A 24,276-nucleotide genomic window follows, 5' to 3' on the forward strand; every position below is an offset into this window, starting at 1 on the left:
GGTGTGTGCCTGTTGGAGACCGCTGCAGCCGAGATGGAGCTCTGACACAGGGCAGATCAGTCAGGTGAGATAGGGCACAAAGCAGCGCTAGGCAGCTTGGAAGAAGTGCTACTAAAAGGATTTGTTTTCTTTTGCTTTGTGTTAGTTTTACTGTGTTAAATTAATGATATACAAAACAATGAAGAACTATTTTATTCATGAAGCAAAAAAAAAAAAGACAAATGGCTGAAGGAATGTCAGCCTTTACCCAACAAAAACCATCAAGCTTTGTAAACAGATCCCTCAGAAGCTCGCTCTCTGTCTCTCTATACACACACACACACATATATATATCACACTATACGGGAAAAAACCTTACGTAGGAAATGTCAAGTTCTCTAGAAACCTAGGCATAGAGAAAAGTTCTGGGTTTAGCACTTTCTTTAGCCCAGTGAACCTCTCCTTAAAGATGGTCTGGTTCTCAGAAGTAGAAGAATTGCACTGGACCTAAGAAAAAGATCGATAGAAAAAAATCTGGGAGGAAGGAAACTCCAATATTAGGTATACTTTTAAAATAAATAAATAAATCTTTTCTGCACTCTCTTAAGGAAAAGCAAGACAACAGGAGTCCCATGAGAGCTTTAGAAACAGTTGTCAGCTTTAAGAAAGAAAATACGACCTCCCCAAACAAATTACTGGCAGTTCCCAGAAGAATTAATAGCTAAATTTTGCAGTTATGGCATTCTCTTGCATCTTGTATTTCTCCACCTATGCCCAAGACAAAAGGTTTATTCAAAATGTCAAGTGTAAACAGCTTTGCCTTCATTTACATTCACACCAAAATCATCTGAAAAGAGCATAGGAAGAGTGAAACTGCAAACTAGAAGAAAAATACCTTAGAACAATACCATGGAATCATTACATTCTGATCACTTTCCATCTGCTAATCATTTTCAACTGGACCATAGCTCTTAGAACCACAGAACAAGAATATTTATTGGTTAAGTGTTCTGGATCTTATTCTGTCCCAAATCATTAAAAGAGTTGTTAAACTTGGCTTATTGGTTGAATATGTTTACGCCCCTTGTGAGTACTTAACAGTTAGGTCCTAGGACAGCATGCAGGATTATAAGTTTCTAAATAATCTTTTCATTTTTCAGCTGAGAAATTAATATCTGGAAGTCCTTGATAAGCATGGAATGCCCTCCGTTGTTGTTCTTTGCTTTGAGATTTTTGTTTTGGTTTGGTTTTTTAATATCATTTGCGTAAGCAATTCAGCTCCACCCTTTCATAACTGCAAAACAAAAGTTTGGAAAAAACTTGTTTATATACCTTAGCATGCAATTGCTTAGGTTTTTTGCCAGGTTTTAAGTTAGATTTACTTTATTTTTCTGTAAAGCTAATCTTCCAGTTCTACTTGCAAAATACCAAAATGTTTTAAAAGCAATAATGCACAAAATTGAACTCATCTGAAGTTAAGTTTTTGTCTTGAAATGTTACCCTCTGCTATATCTATGTCTATTTTTGATGTTTCCACTTTTATCATCTTCAGTATTAAGAACCAATTTTGGAAATCTGTGAGGTTATTTTTCTACTTCATTTGTGAACCTAACTACCTGAGTGACCTCACTCACACTGGGGGAACTTCATACTACTACATTTATTGTATGTGTACAGGTGACACCAGATATAACGAGCAGAAAAATATTCTTTTTTCATGTACACTAAATAGAAGTGATACTTCATATAAAGACAAGGAGAGAAAAAAAGAAAAGAAAACTTATACTCTCAAATATCTTTTTTTTTTTAGAGGTATAATTACTACTACGTCTTTGTTTACAAAGATGGCTTCTGTCTGTCTCAGAGTTTAAAATCTGGTTAGAGACAATGAGAAAGTGAAAGATAAATTAAAAAAAATAAATTAACCAGTATACTGTTTCTTTCTATTGAAACATATTTCTGGGGTAAAGAGCACTTGGATGACATGGCGTTGTGTTCTCCAGGTGAGACAATGGCAGTTACTTGTACCCAACTCAAGCCAAAGCTGACAATAAGAGGAATCCCAAATTGTTTTCTAGTTCTTAGTGTTTAACCCTATAAACCACAGGAAATAATGGTTGCACTGACAATTGGAATGGAAGAAAGCCTTTAGAACATTAGCATTTTATAGAAACAATGACCTTAAGACCAGAACATTTTCTGGGCATTAGTGCCAGAGAGCCACATCTAATTAAATTAAAGCAAGCCCCAGTCCAATTAACTATGATTTATAGGGTTTAATGTGCCTATTTTGCATATTTGTACTCTATATATATTTCAGCAATGTTTTTCAGTTTCCCCTGCATATAAATTCTTTTGACATCAGCAGAAACAAGCCTCAATGGCCCAATGCTCGTGTGCCTTTTTACATTGCAATTTAAAGGAACAGAACTTAAAGCCCAGTGGAGTGAAATTAATGTAATTTAATAAAACAGAAAGCTATTCCTCTTTTAAAAACTACTTTTTGTGTGTATTTAGATTTGGTTTGGGGATCAGAGCTGGCAGACCATTAATAGATATGTGGTCACAGAGCATTAAAAACAGTGCAGATTTTTCCAAGAAATAATTCACTCTTTACCAGCCTGCAAGCAGAAGTATTCATGGATTTTGTGTCTGAAATATTAGCGTGTTTGTTTACACTTCTCAGAAACAAAGGTTTGTTTCACACTTACATAAGATCAAGCCTAAAATTTCAGGCTGGTTTCTCGTTTGGAGGTTTTTTTGGGGGGGGGGGGGGGGAGGGTGTCCTTTTTGTATTTTGAGCTATTAGGAAGTGTATAATTTTCACAATTAAGTATCCTTACATAGACAGATAGATGCTAAAAAAGGTTAATAACATAAAAATTTATCAAGATAGTAGAATACTATAGCAATAAAGAATTTCCCTATGGATAGCTCTGACAACCTTTTAAATTTGTATCTCTTATTTTTATTACAAGATTTGGGGGGGAAAAAAAGGGGGGGAAAAAAAAAAGGAAGATAAATGGTCACGTCTTTGTGCCTTCATAAATTCCTGAGCTGGTCAGAACAGTATTTTTTATTTAATAAAGCAGAAATTTGGTGGGTTTTGTTTTGTTTTAATCAGAAAACATGACCTGTTGATATACAAAGTTCTCATGGGAAAGCTCCACTTGTTTCAAGAATTTTTAATGCAAAAATTTTGTGAGGTTTGGGGAAGAAATTTGGGGGAGTAAAATTCTTAACAATAGTACACAGTCTGAACCCTGGAAGCAAGAGCAGATATTCCAGTTCTTACTCTGAGCCATCTCAATATTCACTGTTGAGGTAGTCTCTCAAGTCTTGCAGGAAAACTACACAAATAACTCAATATTCACTGGACCAACAAGAAAAAGCCTGAGTACATAAACCTGGTGGTTAGATTGTTCATTTAGGTTGTGGAAGAAGCAATCCCTTGTCTGGACCTCCTACGGTCATGCAGAATACAGAATTATCATTTGACTCTTCCACATCATAGGTGACTGCTTGGATTATCAGGAAAATGCTCTAAAGTGTGACTCATTTTTCTGAATAATTTCAGCTTGGGAGTATTTCGAATGTGCTGAACACAAAACATTTTATGGAGTGGAAAAATCTAGTCACAAATTTTCTGTGGGTTTTTTTTTTTCCATTATTTACATTTTTTAATTTATCAGTAGTTAGCAAAGTTCTATTGTCAAAAATTGAGTTCTCAGCTTTAAACATACAACTATAGAGTAGAAGATTCATAATGTATTTATCTTGTATCTTTGCTAATAAAACAGCAGCACTTATAAAGTCCGTAATCAAAACAAGAAAAGTGGAAGGGAATAATAACTGTTTTCATAAAAAAAATGGACTTAAACTAAACCCATATGAAGCCTTATTGCTACTGATTTATTTTAATTCTTTTTTTTACCATTTTAGAGATTAGGACTGAATGCAAGTTTTTATGCAGGATAATTTGTAAAGCTGACAATCTCACAAAACTACTCAGAACTGTTAACATTAAGTACTCCGCAAACATATCCAAAACGCATACAAGTCAAGCCTTTGGCAAAAAATAATAATGACCTCCTTAATGCAGTGCAAATAAAAGAAAAAGGATCACAGAAAGAAGAAAAACAGAAGGAAACCACATATATGGAAAACAACCACCAAAAAATAGAAACTGTGGCCACACTACCATGTACAACTATAAATACCACCAAAACCATTAGTTTCTTAATGCTTCCTTGGATTATATTCCAAAATTGAATTAAATAAAACCGTAAAATACATGTTAACAACTGTAAGACTTGCACTCTCGGTTTTGGTATATTGTTACTTTTACATGATTAAAATGTTGTTCGTATAGCTGAAATAAATCAGGCAAGGTTTTTGGTCACTTTTGTAGATTTAACTTAGAAAATAATGTATAGACAGTGTAACCTGTCACATCTGTATGCCCAGTATAATCAGTATAACATCTGTCGTGAAGCAACACCACAAACTAATAAGCCAGCAAGCAAGCAAATTGCCATTCAATAGTGCTATGTCCACTGAATTCTTTGGGCATTAATATCTTATTTCTCTGCATTTCTATTTAGTACTTAGTACTTTAAAATGGAAATCTAACTTGCTAATTTTTAAAAGGTACAACTAGTTCATTGGCAAAAAGGATTCACAGCCAAATTAAATGGAAAATCCTGCATCACATTCTGTTAATATCAGATGAAGATAATCAACTGATGTTACTGTGAAAAGGACTGGACTTCTAGAAGAGTTTAAAAGTGTTTCCACATACTGGTGTATTGGTTTTGTGTGGCAAGGTTTTGGTAGCGGGTGGGGTTACAGGGGTGGCTTCTGTAAGAAGCTGCTGGAAGCTTCCCCTGTGTTCGACAGAGCCCATACCAGCCGGCTCTAAGACAGACCCGCCGCCGGCCAAGGCCGAGCCAATCAGCGATAGTGGTAATGCCTCTGCGATAACATTTTTAAGAAGGAAAAAAAGTTGGGACGGCGGTATTCGGCAGCCGGAGAGAGGAGTGAGAACATGTAAGAGAAACAACCCTGCGGACACCAAGGTCAGTGAAGAAGGAGGGGGAGGAGATGCTCCAGGCGCCGGAGCAGAGATTCCCCTGCAGCCCGTGGTGAAGACCATGGTGAGGCAGGCTGTCCCCCTGCAGTCCAGGGAGGTCCACGGTGGAGCAGATATCCACCTGCAGCCCGTGGAGGACCCCACGCCGGAGCAGGTGGGTTCCCGAAGGAGGCTGTGACCCCGTGGGAACCCCGCGCTGGAGCAGGCTCCTGGCAGGACCTGCGGATCTGTGGAGAGAGGAGCCCACGGAGCAGGTTTTCTGGCAGGACTTGTGACCCCGTGGGGGGCTCACGCTGGAGCAGTCTGTGCCTGAAGGACTGCACACCGTGGAAAGGACCCATGCTGGAGCAGTTCGTGAAGAATTGCAGCCTGTGGGAAGGACCCACGTTGGAGAAGTTCGTGGAGGACTGTCTCCCGTGGGTGGGACCCCACGCTGGAGCAGGGGAAGAGTGTGATGAGTCCTCCCCCTGAGGGGGATGAAGCGGCAGAAAATAACGTGTGATGAACTGACCGTAAACCCCATCCCCGTCCCCCTGTGCCGCTGGGGGGGGGTGGTAGAGAATCCGGGAGTGAAGTTGTGCCCGGGAAGAAGGGAGGGGTGGAGGGAAGGTGTTCTGAGATTTGGTTTTATTTCTCATTACCCTACTCTGGTTGATTTGTAATAAATTGAGTTAATTTTCCCCAAGCTGAGTCTGTTTTGCCCGTGACGGTAATTGGTGAGTGATCTCTCCTATCCTTATCTCGACCCACAAGCTCTTTGTTATATTTTTCTCTCCCCTGTCCAGTTGAGAAGGAGGGGGAGTGATAGAACAGCTCTGGTGGGCACCTGGCATCCAGCCAGGGTTAACCCATCACAACTGGTAGCTTCAAGTAAGACAACAACAAATCAGCAAGGGTCATGTTAAATAAGTAGGTAGAAAGTTTGGGGGTTTTTTTGACTAATCTTATACTATCGTTCTTCAGTTATTGGAACAATGATAGAATGAATGTCAGGTGAGAAATATTCTGTCAACCAAATGTATGTTTTTATATCTAGACTAGCTGTATTGACAGCCATAAGAGAGAGTAATAACCTATGAAAGAGGGAAGAAAGAGAGGGTTGTTTCATTGCTAGGTGGAACTTCAGAAATTGCTGCTTTTTATTTGTATAGCATGATCCTATTTTTAATCTAAAAATATATTGCAAATATCTGCAGTAGCCTTGGCTCTCCGGTACTTGCTAAGGTAGGTATTCTTTGTCCTTCAGCAGATGTTGCTGAATTACTAGCCTTTTTGGGGGATCACATTATTTAGGTGTGCAACTCACAGTTAACTGTAGAGTTTAGAAAATGAACTTCAGACATTAGGTTTTGAAAAATAAGTAAGTTTGTTCTAGAGGCTCTTCGAGGCAACAGGACACAAGTTATTGAGCTTAATGCATGGGTAAGTGAGAAAAATTTAATGGCCCTCTGGCTATTAAATATGCAGGAGGTCAAATTGCACGATCAAATGACTGCTCAAGCCTTTAAGTACATAAAGTACATAAACCTCCCAGAAATAACAGCAGCTTGCATGTTATATATTTTCTTTTGCATTTACAAGATCCTGGAGATATTAAGATGTATCATCTTTCCTGGAATAAGCCTAGATGTCACTGGGGGAACTCAAATGAGCCCTGGGAACTCTGCAACTTTTTGCTGACCATTTTATAAGAAGAGTCAAGGGGGTCTGCTACCTGTTATCTGCAGTAAAGTATGAAGAGATTTATGGCATTAGCCTTATGAGAAATAATGGCACACTAGCAAATCAATGATATGATTTTGTGCACGGTGCTGAGGTTCCTGGCCCAAGACCAAAAAAGCACTTCGTTATGTATGGAGCTTAAGCCAAAGGTATTTTGTTAGGCAAACAGTTACTTAAAAGCCAGATTTTCCTAAATTCATGGCTAGATTCAAAGGTAGTCAGCTCCCATTTCGCTATCAAGAAAGATCATATATTCATTGAGTTCAGCAGTAGATCTAGTAGGAAATTCTCATGAGGAATATTATTCCGCTTGAAAAGGCCAAGTCACTGAAACTAGGGCTGGATATATTAGGGAGGAAAAAAAAAAAAAAAAAAAAAAAAGGAGCAGTCTGTAAGAGCCCTCAGGATGTGTACAGGAAATAGGGACTTTTGAAATTCCCTGGAGAAAGGGAAGAAAGTAGAATGGGAGGCTGCAAACAAATAAAATCATTTTTCTTACAAAAGGACCTGCACACATAGGGGTGTTTCTCTCCAAAGAAAAGAAGAGATAAATGGGAAAGAACGGAAGAAAGAGACAGACTCTTTCTTGAGTAGTAAGACCCTGTAGTCAGAACATTTCTACAATGTAGACGTGTGAATTCAAGAGCCTCCTCCAAACTAAGCAAATGTTTAGGGATTTTTGTAAGTTAAGGATATCTGATGGGATTATTTCACTTTAAATTGTAACAGAATTAACTTCTGATAGGTCAAATATATATGAATAACTATAATAATATATTATCTTAAATCAGATTAAAAAAAACTTTTCATTTTGTGTGTGAGCAAAATTTTATGAGACATGGTTTTAACAATTTGTACTGAATGTCTGAACAGGAAGGAAAAAAAAAAGGAAAAAAAAAAAATAAAAAACCTTTATCCAAACCAAACAAAAAGTCTTTAAGGTTCAGCATTTTCAACAGTACTACTCCAGTTGTTTAAGGAAGTAAACCCTGATTATATCCACTGTAATATTTAATCTCAAATTATGTCTACTTCACAAATGAACCAAAGTTAATACGTTTACTGTTTCACGTGAGCCAAAGTAGTGTCAGATCAGTTTTGTCCCTTCTGATTTTTGCCTTTCACTGAAGAATTATTACAAACCGCCTTGAGGCATACCTTTCCTTTTAATAACATGCAGAAAGTACAAGCCTTCAAGTGTAGTTATTGTTCAGTATTATGTAGGAGAAGAGAAGTAACGTGTAGTTATTAAATTGTCAGGCATTAAAACATGCACGAATCATAACAAATCCCATAAAATGCTGTGCACCAGCCAAAGTTTACAACTTCAGGAGAAGTTCCAGGAGACAGAAACACCTAAATGTCAGAGACCCAACTGAACCATCTCCATGCATGAACATACGCACAAAAAAATAAGGAAGGAAATCAGGGAAGATATCATGTGATCAAAGACGATGTGCAACTCCAAGCATACCTCACAGCAGCCACAAACTGAAAAGAAAATTAGCTGTGGACCTGGTAAGAAACAACGGTTCATTTACCTGGCAACGTTAATCAATTAAAATAATTTAACCTGCTTTAGCAGGTCCTAAAACCGACCTGTTCTTCAAATGGATTTGAACATTATATTGCCTTATGCTAACATAAGGAAGGACATTCTTATCCAGAACAGAGCTTTTGAGCCCTAACGAAATTAAACGTCACATAGTATAAGCCTGTATACATTCTACATTGCAAAAAAGATGTTATACATTAAAAACATATATATATTTATACACTATAAATAATATTATAAAGAAATGGAGAGAATACATGCAATAGCTATTTAAAATTAATTACAAAAATATTTTATTCTACTTAATTGTTCCAAAGAATAAGGAATATTTTGTAAAATTTGAATAATCAAAGCTAAATCCTCAGCACAGAGAACTAATTGAGGCATTCAGGCAGCAAGTTATTAATATATTCCAGCTTTTACTCAAGCTCCTAGTTCCATATTTCCAAACTTACCATGCTCTACTTATGACACTCTTTCCAGACCTTTTTAGGAAAAGAGACCATCTCTTATCACTGGTACAGAAATTCATCACGTATTCAAGCAACTGCAATAAACTCTACAAGAGTTTGCCACCTAAACTGCTTATGAATCAATGCTTATGGAATTTAAATTTTAGCAAAACATTTTGCATTTATGTTATTCAGGGAAGCAACACTCTAGAAAATGAACAGAGATTAGAAAAATTGAAGAGGAGAGCTGTTTGAAATCAATGTTGCCCAAAAGCAAAAAGAAAAACCCCAAACCAAAAACCCACCAACATTCAACCACATCATTTAAATAGCAAAGTTTCCTCATGTGGGTGGAGTGCAAGGGTACTGTGATAATTCCTTCACAAATCTTAGCTAAAGCATGGAATTAAAATACACTTACTTTTTCTGCTACTCACTGACCTAGTCTATAAGATGTAGCAGCGGCTACTCTTCATTCACAGTATTTTAATGAGAATTAACATCCCAGACCCACCTAACAACCATAAGGCCAGGTAAGAGTGACAGAGAAGTGCTGTCTATTCAGGACTGCAATCTGCTTTTAAACAAAAGACATGTGACAACAAGAGAAATTGTGTTCCTCCCTACGTATAACAACCTGCACTGCAGTATGTGTAGCAACTTTCAGCATCAGAACAATTCACATGGTCAGATACACACGATTCTTTGTCACAATTCCAAAATCCTAATTACAAGCAGTGTTAAAAACATACATGTAGATTTGGATAACTATTATTTTTTAAAAAATTGTACAAAACCACGTTTTCCTTTGTTCAGAATAGGAATTATTATTAAGTTATACTCTGCTGACAAAAACACTTCTTTATCACAGTACTAAAAGCTGGAGAAATAGTCTTTGTGATTAGTATCTCTAATTTTTTCTTAATTTAGACATTATTCCTCAAAATTGAGTTAAATGCAGTAAATATCCATACATCACCATTCATAACATATGAAGTAGTTAGTGTGTGAACAATCCTTAGAGTCAACCAGAGTAGTTCTGAATAAATTATCACTATTCAATATAAATAAAACTGACACAGACTGGCTCAAGGGCAGTGACAGAAAGAATATTTTTCCAAAGAAATGTCAAATATACAGTAATGAATTAACAGGCTAAAAATACATGTCTATGCATGAGACGCCTACCCTGTTGGCTTGTATTATCCCCAAAGATAAGGGTACCTGATATTTTAACAAAGTGATCTCCCAGCAGGTAACAGTTAAAATATGCCTTCAGATTTAGATTTCATCCATCTTAACCAACATATTCTGTTAATTATTTTCAGTAGACATATATAATTTTTTTTTTTATGTGGGCAGCCACTTATTCAAACCTTGTTTATAATCAAGATGGGAAATAATGAATATTGAAGTGTTTTAGCTGTTTTTCCACTTCTTCTGTATTTCAAGTTAATAGTAGTGCACTGTGCAATACCTACGAATACAAGTACTCTTATGAACATTTGAAATATTTATGACTGTGGGCTACATCTAATAAATAAATAAAACCAAGTAATTTTCACAGTTTGCTCCAAACATATCCACTTATTTTTATGCATGACTTACAGTGTAGATTCTTCCTATAAAGAAAAATTGCAGCTTACAGAAAAATACAGATAAAATATCTATATATCTATAAAAAAGATTTATGAAACTTAGGGATTAAAACCCAACAGTTTTGGCTCACCTGGAGTTATTCACATGCCTGTTATCAGTAGGTTATATGGGAAAAGAGGTTTTATTCAATGTCCGTTATTTTATTAAGGTATCTCAAAACAGCAGTAATTAGCTAGAAAGGAACTGTATGTTACAGAGATCATGAAACAGAGTAACTAGCAAGGAAGAAAGAATATAGTTCAAGTCCTGCCTGACTCCTCACTATTTTGATGATAAGCTTCATTAATAAAGGACCATTTTCCGCGTGCATTGCCAGATTTCCCCACCCAATGCCATGAACTGAATGGTATTTTACAAATTTGTATGCAGTAAACTACATTTTTCCTTTAAGGTATTGCACAAATTTCTTTTTCTTATTTTCTTAATGGTTAAGAAACTGAATAGTAAGATGATCACGATTCTTTTTTCTAATTTTAATGCGTTGAATAATTGTGTATTTACAACCATATGGAAGAAAAAATTACATATGTGGTTAGACATTCTCTTTCAATAAAGCTGTCAGCCTGCCTTGCGAAGGTTGCATCCCTGATAGGAAATACCAGACAGCAGAGGAAGTTATTGCATGCATCAGTCATCTCATCAAAATAATGATACAAACCCCAATATGTCCATTTTATTATATCACTATTATTCATCATTATTACATGTTTTTAAGTTCAGTTGACAAACAGCCTGTTTTTTTTCCTTACTACATTTTTATAGACTGAGAAAAAACAATCCTATCTCTATTCACTAGTTTTCTATTTCTTACCAGGGTGATCGCATTCTGCACATTATTGTTGGGAAACTGTCTTTTAAAGTGGAAAATACATGAATAAAGAGAGTAGATTCATGCCAAGCCCAGAACATACAACTCTGTTTAGTTTAAGGCAGCAAGTCTGCCTTAAGCAGTAGGAGGTACTGAGCCTATTCCAACGCTCTTGGAAAAGCTACAAAGATGGAATATACCCAGTATCTGGGTTTTACCAAATCATGTTCAACACAACTACTATGCCTCTTTTACTACTGACCTCAATCATAAGTTTCTCTGTTTTGCACATGGTCCACCTCTTTCAGCATTCAAAACCAGGGACTTCACAGATGTGAGCAGTGGAAGCTAGACCCAAACCAAAAGCTTTCCAAGCACCAGCTTTTCTTGTTTCAGTCTAATAAAACACAGCTATTGCTTTTTAATCAAATAAGGATTTCCATATGTTCCAGTGATTGCCCACGTCCTTCACTGGCAAATAAAGAAAGTTTTCCCATCCCTATATTACGTTTCCTTATTTAAATATGTACTCATCCAAATCCCAGAAGCACAAACAATGCATACTTTGGTTTGCAAAGAGCTGATTTTCTGGGTGAATTATAATAAAGAGTAAGAAAAACACAGTCTAAATACAAGTGAACACAATGCAGAGTTAAAAAAAAAAAGCTAACATTTTACCTTTTCCATTTTATTTTAATGCTGTGTTTCATGTAAGTAATGAAAGGACATACAACATTAGTTTACATCTTATTACTGTAACATTCTGTTACATTTAGAACTGTCATTTTAAGGTAAAAGCTTATACAAGAAAACTCCAGGGAAATGGTTTGTCAGTTTAGTAAAGCTAAAAAAAAAAAAAAAAAAGATTTTTTTTTTCATGTTTGTGGTATTTAAGAAAGAGAAAAAAAATTGTGTCTCTGTCAGCAGTAGTGAACTTGTGATAATACAGAGGTTGCAAAATCTTGACAAAGTAGTAGTTTATTCATTCTGATTTAGGTACCATCTGGTATGCACTTTTCTACCCTTTCTGCAGTTTCATCTTTAAATAGAAGTATCTACAAGAGTAATTCACAAAGAAAGGCTGAAGAGGTAAATACAATGGAAGAAAGGTAATGAAAGTACAGAAGATATATTAGGTATAGTGAATGAACAGAGAAGGCAGGCAAATACAAAAATAATAAAGTAAAAATTTAGACCGTACTTTAGACAATGCAGAAATGTACAACAGTCAGCTCAGTCTGATTGATAATTGATCTTTTTTTTAGTGGTCCGTGAGATAACAAGAGCACAGAAGAGTAGTACTGAAAACCTTTTTTATTTTTCCTCTTGGTATAAGGATTATGTGAAGAGTTCACTCTTTATATATACACACACCCCTATATAAACACACACACATATATAAATGAAATATATTTGTATAAATGCTAAATGGATATCTGCAAGTGTAGTTTTAATTAAGGGATGTGAAGACTCAGTACATTCATCAACTTCTAATTGATTTAGTTTTCAGGCTCGTCTATAGGAGTCATCTAAACTGAAAACTGTCAAAGGAAGGATACCAGGCAAACTAGGTCACTTATTTCATCTAATATGCAATTTCCTACAAATTACTAAATTAATATGAAGATTAAAACTTTCTGGAAATAACATGAACCGCCTCCCCTCACTCCCCACATTCGGTGCCTGCCTTCCTCTATTTTTTCTTCTCACTGAAGTTCCTTGTTCTGCTTCCCCCTCAGTTTCCACTGCCCTCAAAATTTTTATTACCCTTCTCTGATTCAACAAAGGAAAAGTAGGTTAATCTCATTTGTCCCTGCAAGAAATTGTATGTTTTGTTTAGAATCTTGAATGAGCAAAAACGACTGACAGTAACAGATCTCTACATAACTTGCATGGTTTTAATACATACATTGACTGCTCTTACATATTTTTTTCTCTGCTGTATGATCTCTTTTTAAAAACAAACAAACAAACAAAACCCCCAAAACCAAACAAGAAGTAACAACTTGCACAATTTCCACATCAAACCAAAAAAGTGAGTTTTTTTATTTTTCTTTAATCAGTCCTAACCAATTTAGCAAGTTAATAGCATCTAGCTTGTGACTACTTTACCTTGCTGATAGTTTAAAATATTATTTCAATGTAACGATACCCCCAGGACAGTATAAATGCAAAGATTCTGGACTTTGACCCTTCCCTCTGAAAATGTGAAAAATAGACTCTTGTAGGTGTGAGATGCCAGACTCAATGGAACAGCAATGAGAAAAAGAACAGAGAACTTCCTCATAACTGCAGCTTCTTGCATCAGCCAGTGAGAACTAGACAGAGTTTGACTTTTCTAACAGCTTATTTTCCTTCACAGGACCAATATTCTCATCATGAATCATTGCCATCCTAAACCTTCCTGTCTCAAGTATTATAGAGATGGTCACTTTGCTGAAAAAGGAAGTGGGCTTTATTAACCCACCAGAAGCTATATAAGAAACAAAACATTAATTGGAGGGGGAGCTTTTTAGAAGGCTTCATGAATTTGTACATGAATGTTGTCATTGCTATTATCATACATAGGAACAAGAGAGAAGACATTGCAGAGTCAATTTTTTTCAATAGAAGCTACTTACAGTGGAGCAAAGCAGAAGGGAAAAATATCTTGGAGACATTAAGAGATATAAAAACATAAATGGAATAAAATAGGTGAAATATTTGAGGAACACTTATAATAATTACACAGTACATGAAATAACAACATAAAACATATAGGATCTAATGGGGATGAAATCAGTGGTTGTTATCCCTGCTCACATTGAACAACAGACTGTTCCCTTTGTGACTTTCTGGGAAGGATGTATTTTGTTTCTTAAAGTCTTTTATCACCACACTTTGAAATGAAATGAAACAGTTACCACAGGTAAAAATGTTGATCAAGGCATTGTGATAGAGTCCAAAATCATTTCACTCTGTAAAAAGATCAGAATAAGGAAGCTAACAGTGTTATTCAATCTTTGAGCCAAAGGTGTCATGAAACGTCACAGCATGATGTGCCCTGAGGTAGCCTGGGCTGTCATCCTAAGCAGCTATGTGATATGGAATTGCCTTGTGGTATCAAACTTCACCCGACCCAATACAATTTAGAATTTTTTTTCATCTGTCAGGTATTAAGAGACTAGCATTAGAAACAGTTCAATTAAAAGATTAAAACCAAATAAAGTAAAGCTTGTGGATGTGTTGTCACTTGCAAAACTTGGAAGGATGCAGGTTTTAAAACCATTCAGGGCATGTTTCACAAGCAATTGTACAAAGGCCTTCCAAACTATCATGCAACAATGCTCTGGGAAGAAATTAAGTCAGACCAGAGAGAAAGAATGTTATTTGTTTCTCATTAATCTGGCAGAGAAGTAGGACTAAATAGTAAAGTGATTTATAGCTTTTATAATTCCATGCAACCTTTTCTGGTAAAGATTCTGATACCATAAAAAATTTAGGGAATGCCATGGTAAGAGTGAAAATGTTGGGCCAGAGTCTGTGCTTATGTGAACAGGTGCAGACATTGACAATGGCTCTTGTTTTGGTCAGATATAACTAGGTTATGTTAGAAAAGATAGAAGTTGTGTTTAATCATGACTAAGTGTCATGCTAAAGCATCCCTGAAGCGAAAACTTCATAACTAATGGCTATGTTCTGCTAGTCACTAACGAGTCCAGTCAATATTTAGCTACATGATGCAATTAGGTTCAGAGGACACTTCATTCAACATGTATTTTGTGTACTGATATTTCATAATTAAAATCTAAATTACCAACCTTTACTCCATTCACAAATGTTGTTCAATTCTTCTGGACGCTCAAATTTTGCCAAAGCAATTGCTCTCATAATAGACTATAGTATGCAGCAAAACATCAAATTAGGTTTATCACATAGATAAATCATTAAAAAAACCCAGGCTATGCAAAAGATACCTTAAAGGATTTTACAGACAGAACATTTGAGTTATAATAATTACTCAATGTTTCATATTATTTTTGTATGCTACTTGCAAAATACATACGTAACATGTCAGTTAGATACTACAGTGTAGAATAATTGTCATAAGACTGACTAATAAGGAAGACTGTTTTTCATAGACAGCAGGAATTTCTTCTGTAAATTAAATTTCAAGGCTTTAGATTGAAATCTGCAGGTGGATACGTACAAAATAAATATGAATGAGAACTGCTTGAGAGTCAACTGAACCAAAGCCAATATATAAAACAAATAAGGTTGCTACTGCGAATGGAGGAAAAGTATTGAAAGCCCTCTAAGACAAAAGCAAAGACCGCTAAATGAAGTCTGAACAGAAATTCAGCTTAGGGAAGGTGTCCCAAGAAGGAACCAGAACAGACTTGATCCAGGGCAGATATAAACAGGGAATTTTTAAAATTAAAGTCTAAAGTGAACTAATCCTTTACAACAACAACAACAATAATAATAATGTAATTGGGGTTTTGGTTTGTTTTGTTTTCTGGCCACATCAAAACTATTCTGTCCAGAATGAGGTTTCCAATGGTAAATTGACACCACCATATGTTGATTTTTCATAAGGAATATAATTAGTTTCTATCTTTTGAATTTGTTTTAAGATAAATAAATATGAATATTGTATATGTTTATAAATGCATGATTATTCTTTGCATACGGACAAATAATCCTAAACATCAAAACAGACTTTGGAAAACTTGAGAAAAAATATGAGATGTCAAAAAAAGACAAAATCTAAAATGTATACATATACAAATAAACAATAAACTTTAAACATTAACTAGGATTTATAATTTGGAGTTTAAAAAAAAAGAGAAATCACACCTTCTAATTATTTCACTGCATCTCAAATGAATCCAACAATGAACTGTATAAATGTTTTATGTAAAATAAAGCTAAATTTTGCTAACACTCTAACTATTTTCGTATTTATGTAGCTTGCTCAGAGCTGTGAGTTTTCAGCGACAATGTTGTTGAAAATATGTAGTGTTAAACTAATACCATTGGAATCACATTGTGCCTTTTCATCTCCCTCCACTGATGATAAACTTGATGGAATAAAGATGAGTTGCTAGAACATGGGCATGATGCTTAATCTATATATATATATATATATGTATATCATTATAACTGGATTAAGTGCTTGGACATTGAGATGGGGCTTGTCCTTAGAAATAGTTAATTCAGCAAGGAATACTTCTTTCATAAAGATACTGTTAAAAAAACTGGGGGAAAAAAAATAATCAAGGTGGGATCTTACAGAAGCAATGAAAAGGAACACATACATAGACTTTTAATGCTATGGCGTAATATTTATGTCAAATAACATTCCATTCACATTTAGAAAGTTGAATGCACACACAAAAAATTACTGTTTCTCTTACCCTGTGCTCAGCATCTAACTCTAAACTGTAACTTCTGGTGTGGTGTTTTATGCCCATTATAATCACTATCATGCAAGGTTCAGCAGGTCTTATTATTACAAAAGATGGATTAATAATCACCTTTGTAGTTTCCACTAGGAACCACCTGCCCTCCAGATTTTACAGAAACAGCTGTCTTACTTGAAAAGTATTCTGAACCATGTCACGTGTCCCATGGTAACCCCAGACTAGTTTTCTATTATTCTTATTTCTATTATTAAAAATTAATTAATCTTCTGCCCTTGGGAACAGCAGACCGGAATGGCTCTTGCAAACCCTAGCAATGTAAGCTAGGCTGGATTTAAAGGTTTGCAGCCAGAGGTTACTGACAAAAGGCAGAGAAACTCACTAAAAAAAGACAATTTGACCACTTTAGTTGCTGCCATTCAAAGCCTGATGTACTAATGTAAATTGCCATTGATTTCACTTAATACACCAGTCTGAACTGTGACAGCTGATGGCTCTGATTCATGATCGCTATCAAAATGAACAGCAGTAGCTGAAGTGGATGCCACTCCCTTTGGCAATAACACACATTTGTCTTGCACAGTAAAGTGCAAATACAACCAGTTAAAAAGAACTTTTCTAAAGATCTACGTACACATCCTGGGGGTGGGGGGAGGGGGAAAGAGAAAAAAAATGGTCAGACATTTATTCCCAGTTTGGTGCAAGAGAGAACTAGTGCAAGAAGCCTGGGATCTGAAGCTGAGAGCTAGCTCTAGCCTACTACACAGTGCAGTAACTTAGCATTCTTTTTACTATGAGCCACTTTCCATCCAAAAATATAATAAGCACACAGCCGTTGAGACAAAGAATAAATTACTTCTGAAGATCTTAGCTCCCACATAAATGAAGAATATATATCAGAATACTTCTGAAAGCAGCTTGACTTGCTCCCCTGAGTACCTGGATAATTCAGAACAAAGGAAGGTGTTACAGCTGTCCTATCCTTTCATATAAAATCTATATCTATCTGCCTATAATGAAGACTACTGGAGTCTTCAAATTACTGTGAAAGCAGGTTACTTTTCTTTTCTTTTTTTTTTTTTTTTTGTGGGACATGACACACAAAAGGAAGAAACACAAATGCATCCTGAAAACATATTTTGCTTGATGACAGCAACGCTTGGAAGGACTGGTTGAAACAGACATCCTCTTTCAGGTTCCCCCCCTGCTCCTCCCAAGAACCAGTACCTTTTCATTGAGGAGAGAACATAAAGTAATTAATCATTGTTACTTTCCCTAAGTTGTAACATCAATGGTTAATCTAAGACCTACTCAGCTATATTTATTTCTCAATATTAATTGTTGATATCCACTTCTGGTTAACTTTTAGGTGAGCTGCCTTGTATCATGAGCAAGGTCCAACAAAAACTGCCTTGAAATATGGGCAATGGGGTGATTTCTAGGCCAGGGACAGACCAAATCATCAAGATTGAAGGACACAATAAATTATGAGTGCTAATATCTTTCAGCCTGTTGGTTGCTTATACCCAGAAGGAGGAGATGAAGGACTGTCGTAGTGGAGTGACTATGAGGCAGCTGTGAGAACAGACTGCTGAAGATTTAAGTTAAATACAAAAAAGCAGTTGAGGCAAAATATCTCAAAATTCTGCTTCCATTCCCATAGGAATGGGCATTTATATCTCAGCTGACTGCAAAGAAATTCACTGAGATATTTTACATGAAGATTGAACTTCTCGGCAATAAGATCAAGAAAACTGGTTGTACAAAGAAGCAACTCCCTCCTAGCATATTACCATGGAATATTTCTGTACTCACATGCTATGAACAGAAACACATGTTTGTGAATTAGATACAGACGTTTAATGAATGGAAGCTGAATTAAAAAATAGTTAAAAGGAGATAAGAATATAACACACATTCTCCAGCTCTCTCACAGTCACATTGAAAAGTGCCCTCTGAGTTCAGACTTACACAAGCCTCTGTCTAATTATCCTATGGGGCCTACAATAGTTCACAACCTACAGCATACAGACAACGATGAGTTATTTTTAAGGTGCTAATAATATTTGTCATTGAGAAAAGTGCTTAGAGGAAATTTCATTAGAGATTAATTTCAAGAGGCATCCTTTATATAATAACAAAAACTTGGTCTTAACATTCAAGAATGGTATGAATATTGACAATCCAGGTTTAGCATCACCAAAAATGGGGGGGGGGGGGAGCCAAGAGGATAATTACATAAAATGTTAAAAATATTCCTTAGACTTCCCTGCAATATTTCATAGAATGGCTTCTGCAAGGAAGGCAGTTTGAATATCATGACAACATAAAATTCCCAAGAGAGACTTAAATGAAGATCAGGTACATTGATCAAAGTTAACAGTATCTACTGCACTCCCTTTATCCACAGAGCAAGTAATCTCATCACAGAAGTCGATCAGGTTGGTCAAATGCTATTTGCACTTGGTAAATTCATGCTGACTACTTCCAGCAGGAATTATTTGAGAGTTATGACATAAAAGAAGTATAGTGAAAGCTATAGATTTTGCCTGTGGCTCTCTGTTAAGTCCATGGGATACCATTTCATAGTTTTGTTCAGTGTTGCCGTATCACAGTACAGACCATCACATTAGACTTGTCTTCGAGATTGCCTCAAAAATATTTCAAAGCATTATGACAAACCGTAACAAATAAGAGATAAAATAGAAATGTTAAGCATCCAGTGGAAAAAAGGATCATTATTTTCAGACACGTAAAACAGAAAACAAGGATTCACAAAGGTGGTGGAAGGTGCCTCAAAACAAATTTGGAAGAGGTGCATTTGACCTGAAGTTATTGCAAACAAATCAGGCAAGACAGCAAGCCTCTGTAATTCAGGACTTTCATTTCCCACCTTCTCCAATACCTTCATACACTATCTACCTTCCATAAAAAACCCATGAATTTTCATATAGATGGATTGTTATCATGTACAAAAAGAATACAGAGTTTATCATTTATCAACTGTCAGTATCTTAGCTTTAAATTTTAATAAGTGAAATATGTTTGCTTTAAAGAGGAATAAACTCACATGGTCTGTGATATCTGTGGGATTTTTAAAAGAACTTTTTCTTAAAAAAGGATAATAAATAATTTAAATGAGACAAATACTTTTAATGAACTGGACCCATTTTCTAGTACAACATCTGCTTAGCAATGTTTTTATTTCAATATCTTTAGTGATTGTAACACAGAGACAATTAAAGAAAAAAAACCCCACAATGATTAGAAAACAGCAGGCTCACAATCTTGCTGTAAAAAAAATAAAATAAAAAAACCCTATGCTGGCTAATACTGTTTCCTTAATGGTTCAGCTTCCTCATATTTATTCTCAGCATTCAAGGATATCCCAGATTGCTTTGACTTGGTTATCCCCACAATAATCCTTTGCATTTCCTTTTACTAAGACAAGGATAATGACCAGCAGGATGCTTCAAGTTTTCTAGAAAATAACACTATGAAACTTTAATATATTGCTTTAAAATCACTGACTTAAATGTGGTAACTTGCAATTCCATATTTAATATTCTAACATTGCCTTCTTGTAACAAAAAAAAAAAAAAGAAAAGAAAAAAAAGAAAAAGATACCTAACATTTAAAGCAAGCACTGCTGCCAACTTCTGAACCAAGATTTTATTTGTCCTTACTTACATATATATCATTTCTCAATAATTGAACTGTCATTTAGTATTTTTATTAATGCATTGCTTTTAAGTCAGTCAATTAGTCTGAAAGGCATTTTATTCAGAATGATTTACTTTCATTTTTATTGCCTTGTTCTCGTCATTGAGAAATATCCATAGTAGTTTAAGTATGAAGCACTACAATAAGTATGTAAAGCTGAAGTATTTTGTATTTTAATAGCCTGTTTTTAAGGGGCAAAACCATCTGCCAAACAGAAGATCAACTTTTATTAAAATGTTTACTTTTTTATCATAAATTATTGAAAAAAAATTGTGCACAATTTTACTGATGGAAATCATGCTTTAGCATGTTCTCTTTCAAGTAAATTCTAGCTTAGCAGTCCTAGGAAATCTTTCGTACAATAATTGTAGATGCTCCGTATCATTCTGATTCACTGACAACCAGGAGGAAACAGCTTGATGAACTAGGTTTAAAACTTGTCTTTCATATGAAAGCTAAGAGAGTCTGTCTGTATCTGCCAGCTACCCCAGGTCAACAGCACTGCTGGAGTTCTTTCACCCCATTACTTCATGAACACTGACACTCATTTATCAAGTCCCATTCAACATTTGTCTTTCTAGAGAAATTCCTTTCCGAGTAGCTGCTAGTTCAGAAGAGGCACTCTGGACATGGCAAAGCATAAATCCTTTTAGCAAAGATATGACTGCAGTTTAGACAAGCAGCAGAAGGAATGGCCTTTGTAATATTGGTCAAACCTTTCTCAAACAGATTTTCCTCTGTTCTCTATTACAGCATTCCGCACAAGAAAAAGCAAGTTGGACAAAAAGAGGAGGACATGCTTTGGAACCAGCACGGGAGAGTTCAGGTGCTTGCTTGCGTCAATATGGCACCTGTGCATTTAGTTCTCTGCTAGCAAACTCTTTTTTTTTTTTTTTTTTTCCTCCAGGACCTTCCAAACAGCCTCTCCTCACTGTAGATTTCAGAACACAATCTGAAATCTACATATAAAAATGCAGCATACAGTATTAATCAAAGTGCATTTACTACAGTGAAGTGAAAATTTGTTCTGTGCTTTTAAGACGACAACCAAAACCAAGACAAGCAGAAAGCCTTTGGATTGCTTTTGGTAACTTGAATACTTGAGAGCATCTTGACTATTTTTGAGTAGATAATTTGTTAAAGATGGAACGTGCTTCATAAAAGGCAGAAGAAAGAGAAAAGAACAGCCCAATCAAAACTAAGGAGCATATTTCTTTCAACCCAAAAGCTTTTATCACACACCTGTGCTTTTATAAACAGTGTCAGCAAAACAAACTTTGCCAACAATATGAATTTCTTATAAATATGTATTACTCATTTCTGAATTTTTATTTTATATTTGAATGTATTTTAACCCTACACACACATATCAAACAGCAGAGAGAGTATAATCACTGTCACCTTAAGGGCAAAAAAGTAATTCAAACATCTGCTGACCTTTGGGGAAAGGCTGGCTGCAGTTCTCTCATGTCAGGATTTCAGACAGGGCTATGGTAATTGTGGAAAGCACCTTAGGTATTATATGAAATTACATGTTTTGCATGTTAACCCATAAATAAGAATAAAAGTAAGATATAAAAAGATAGCTATTAACAACAACATCTTCTCTCTGAAGTTATCCAACACATCCTAATTAACTTTGATGATTTATTGACCTATTTTTATAGATGTAGTAATTGAGTGAACAAGCAAAGGCTGAGCTCAAGATAAGTGGCTCAAGGACACCTAGGACCCTATAGTAGGCCAGAGTTAAATATTCATCTCCTTACTCCCTGCTTCATTCGTTAAGCAGATTATCTTCTGAATGTGCAGCAAGTCTTCCACTTGTCTTCCACTTGTCTTCCACTTCAAACACTTAGGAGTGTTTTGGTACGTGAGAAATATGAGGTAAAATATGGCTAAGCTCTTACCACATTCTGAAATTAGGGAACTGCCCTAAGTCAGTGTTGTCCCCTTCATACAAGTGCTTCCAGCACAGATGGTTCTCCCTCTGTGATCTGATTAGCAATACTGAGGTGCAAAGGACAGGCGCTGCAAGACGAACAGGGGGCTGGGGAAGAAGCATGCATTGTATATTATATGTTACATTATAATTCTTATTATATGACTATATACATTAGATACGTTGTAATATGTATAAGTTATATGTATTTATATATAGTTAGATATTCTTCATCAACAAGCATATCCGTGGGAAGGTCCCTTCAAATTTCAAACCAAGCGGCAAAGAGTCTGTTCTAAATTATTCTGTAAAACCACTGTAAATTAATTCAAGCTAGAAGGGTCATCCCACGTGTATCAAAAATATGACTTTTTACTCTATTGCATCACAGGATAATTCAGGATTGTAGGGCAATGATTAAGCGACAAAAGGTTTCAGTTAATTAATTGTGGTTTTTTTAAAGGTTCACAAGGGAAAGGGCAGGAGAGATTAATTGATTTGTTATACAACAATGCTGCTACTGCTAATTAAATCTTTCATTAACATCTTATGAGAATGAGAGATATCCATCTCTTTTTTCCTTTTATCTCTTGTATTTATTGATAAAAGTAGTAGAATAAATTTGTGTTTGTGTTCCTCTGTTCCTAATAGTTACACAAGCCTAGTAGATCTATTCTGCTCTTCTTTCATCTTACTAAAAATATGAAGATTATGGACAAAATGGAGCAATTTATAAAAAAAATACTCCCTCTTTCTTTGAAAGGAAAACATATTTCCAGTTATGCAGACATTTCCACCAACTTCAGTGAGGGCTCCGAGATCTCTGGCAGATGGGTTCTCTTTAATCCTGATCTCTGCTGTCACTGAAGTCCCTCTCCATCTCCTGATCATAGCTGTCATCTTTTTCAACTCATTAGTTGACAGCATTGAACATGAAAATCCATCCAAATCAGACTGCTGGTGTGGCAGACACTGTTAACCAAAAGGATAACCCTGAAGTATAGAGAAAAAGAGCAAAGAGAGCTCTAGGAATCCGTTTTCCATGTTCTGGCAGACAAACCCTTTGGAGACTATTTACCTGTGTTGACCCACTTTTCCCACTGAGACCTTACCTTTTGCTCCCTGAATTCTCAGGGTTGTGGTAGTGTCCCTGCAAGCATCCTCACAATATGGTCCGTTATTGTTCTTCAGTATCAATCTTATTATCCCCTATTTAATTTTCACTATTAGTTAAGTTGCTCTTTCATAAAGCCAGCAAATGTAAGAAAACCAAACTGTAATGAGAATTTGGAAAAAATAATGAAAAAAGCAAATTTCAAGTGGTAGATAACTGATATATCTCACAAAGGCCTAGAAAAATGAGATTCTTGTCTGGACTTGTGGACACTAACGTAACAACTAGAGCACAAAAAAAAGAAGTAGTAGAAAGCTGTCAACATAATGGCTTAGGTCAGTGCGATTACAGGAAAAAGAACTTTCAATTGCTAGAAATAACAGTACAAATGCCCATTGCAAAATGGAACGTGCCAAGTTATCAGCTTAGAAAAATGAACTTTAACTTACTGGTAGCATCCCAAGAAAGGCTCAAGTATGTTTGCTTCAACAATAAAATAAAATTCTACTCTTCATTGTAAAATAACTATCTTCAGCTAGAAGGATAATTTTCTGAACAGGTAATATCTCTCAAATAAGTGTGAAGATACATTTAGGTATTTGTTATTTAGAGATACGTATGAAAAGCCTGAACAAAATGCAAGAAATAAACTAGAAAACAACATGCACACTCAGAAATATATGTCTAGTATGTGAAGTTACCAAACTAAGTTCCATGGAAATTAAATACCTGTTGTCTTTATATAGTAAATGGGAAACTAGAAAATGTTAAGGATTAGTGTTAAAACAGGCTCCAGAGACAGACAAAATAATGATTTTTTTTTAA

The sequence above is a fragment of the Harpia harpyja genome, chromosome 2, assembly GCF_026419915.1.
Source record: "Harpia harpyja isolate bHarHar1 chromosome 2, bHarHar1 primary haplotype, whole genome shotgun sequence".
NCBI lineage: Eukaryota > Metazoa > Chordata > Aves > Accipitriformes > Accipitridae > Harpia > Harpia harpyja.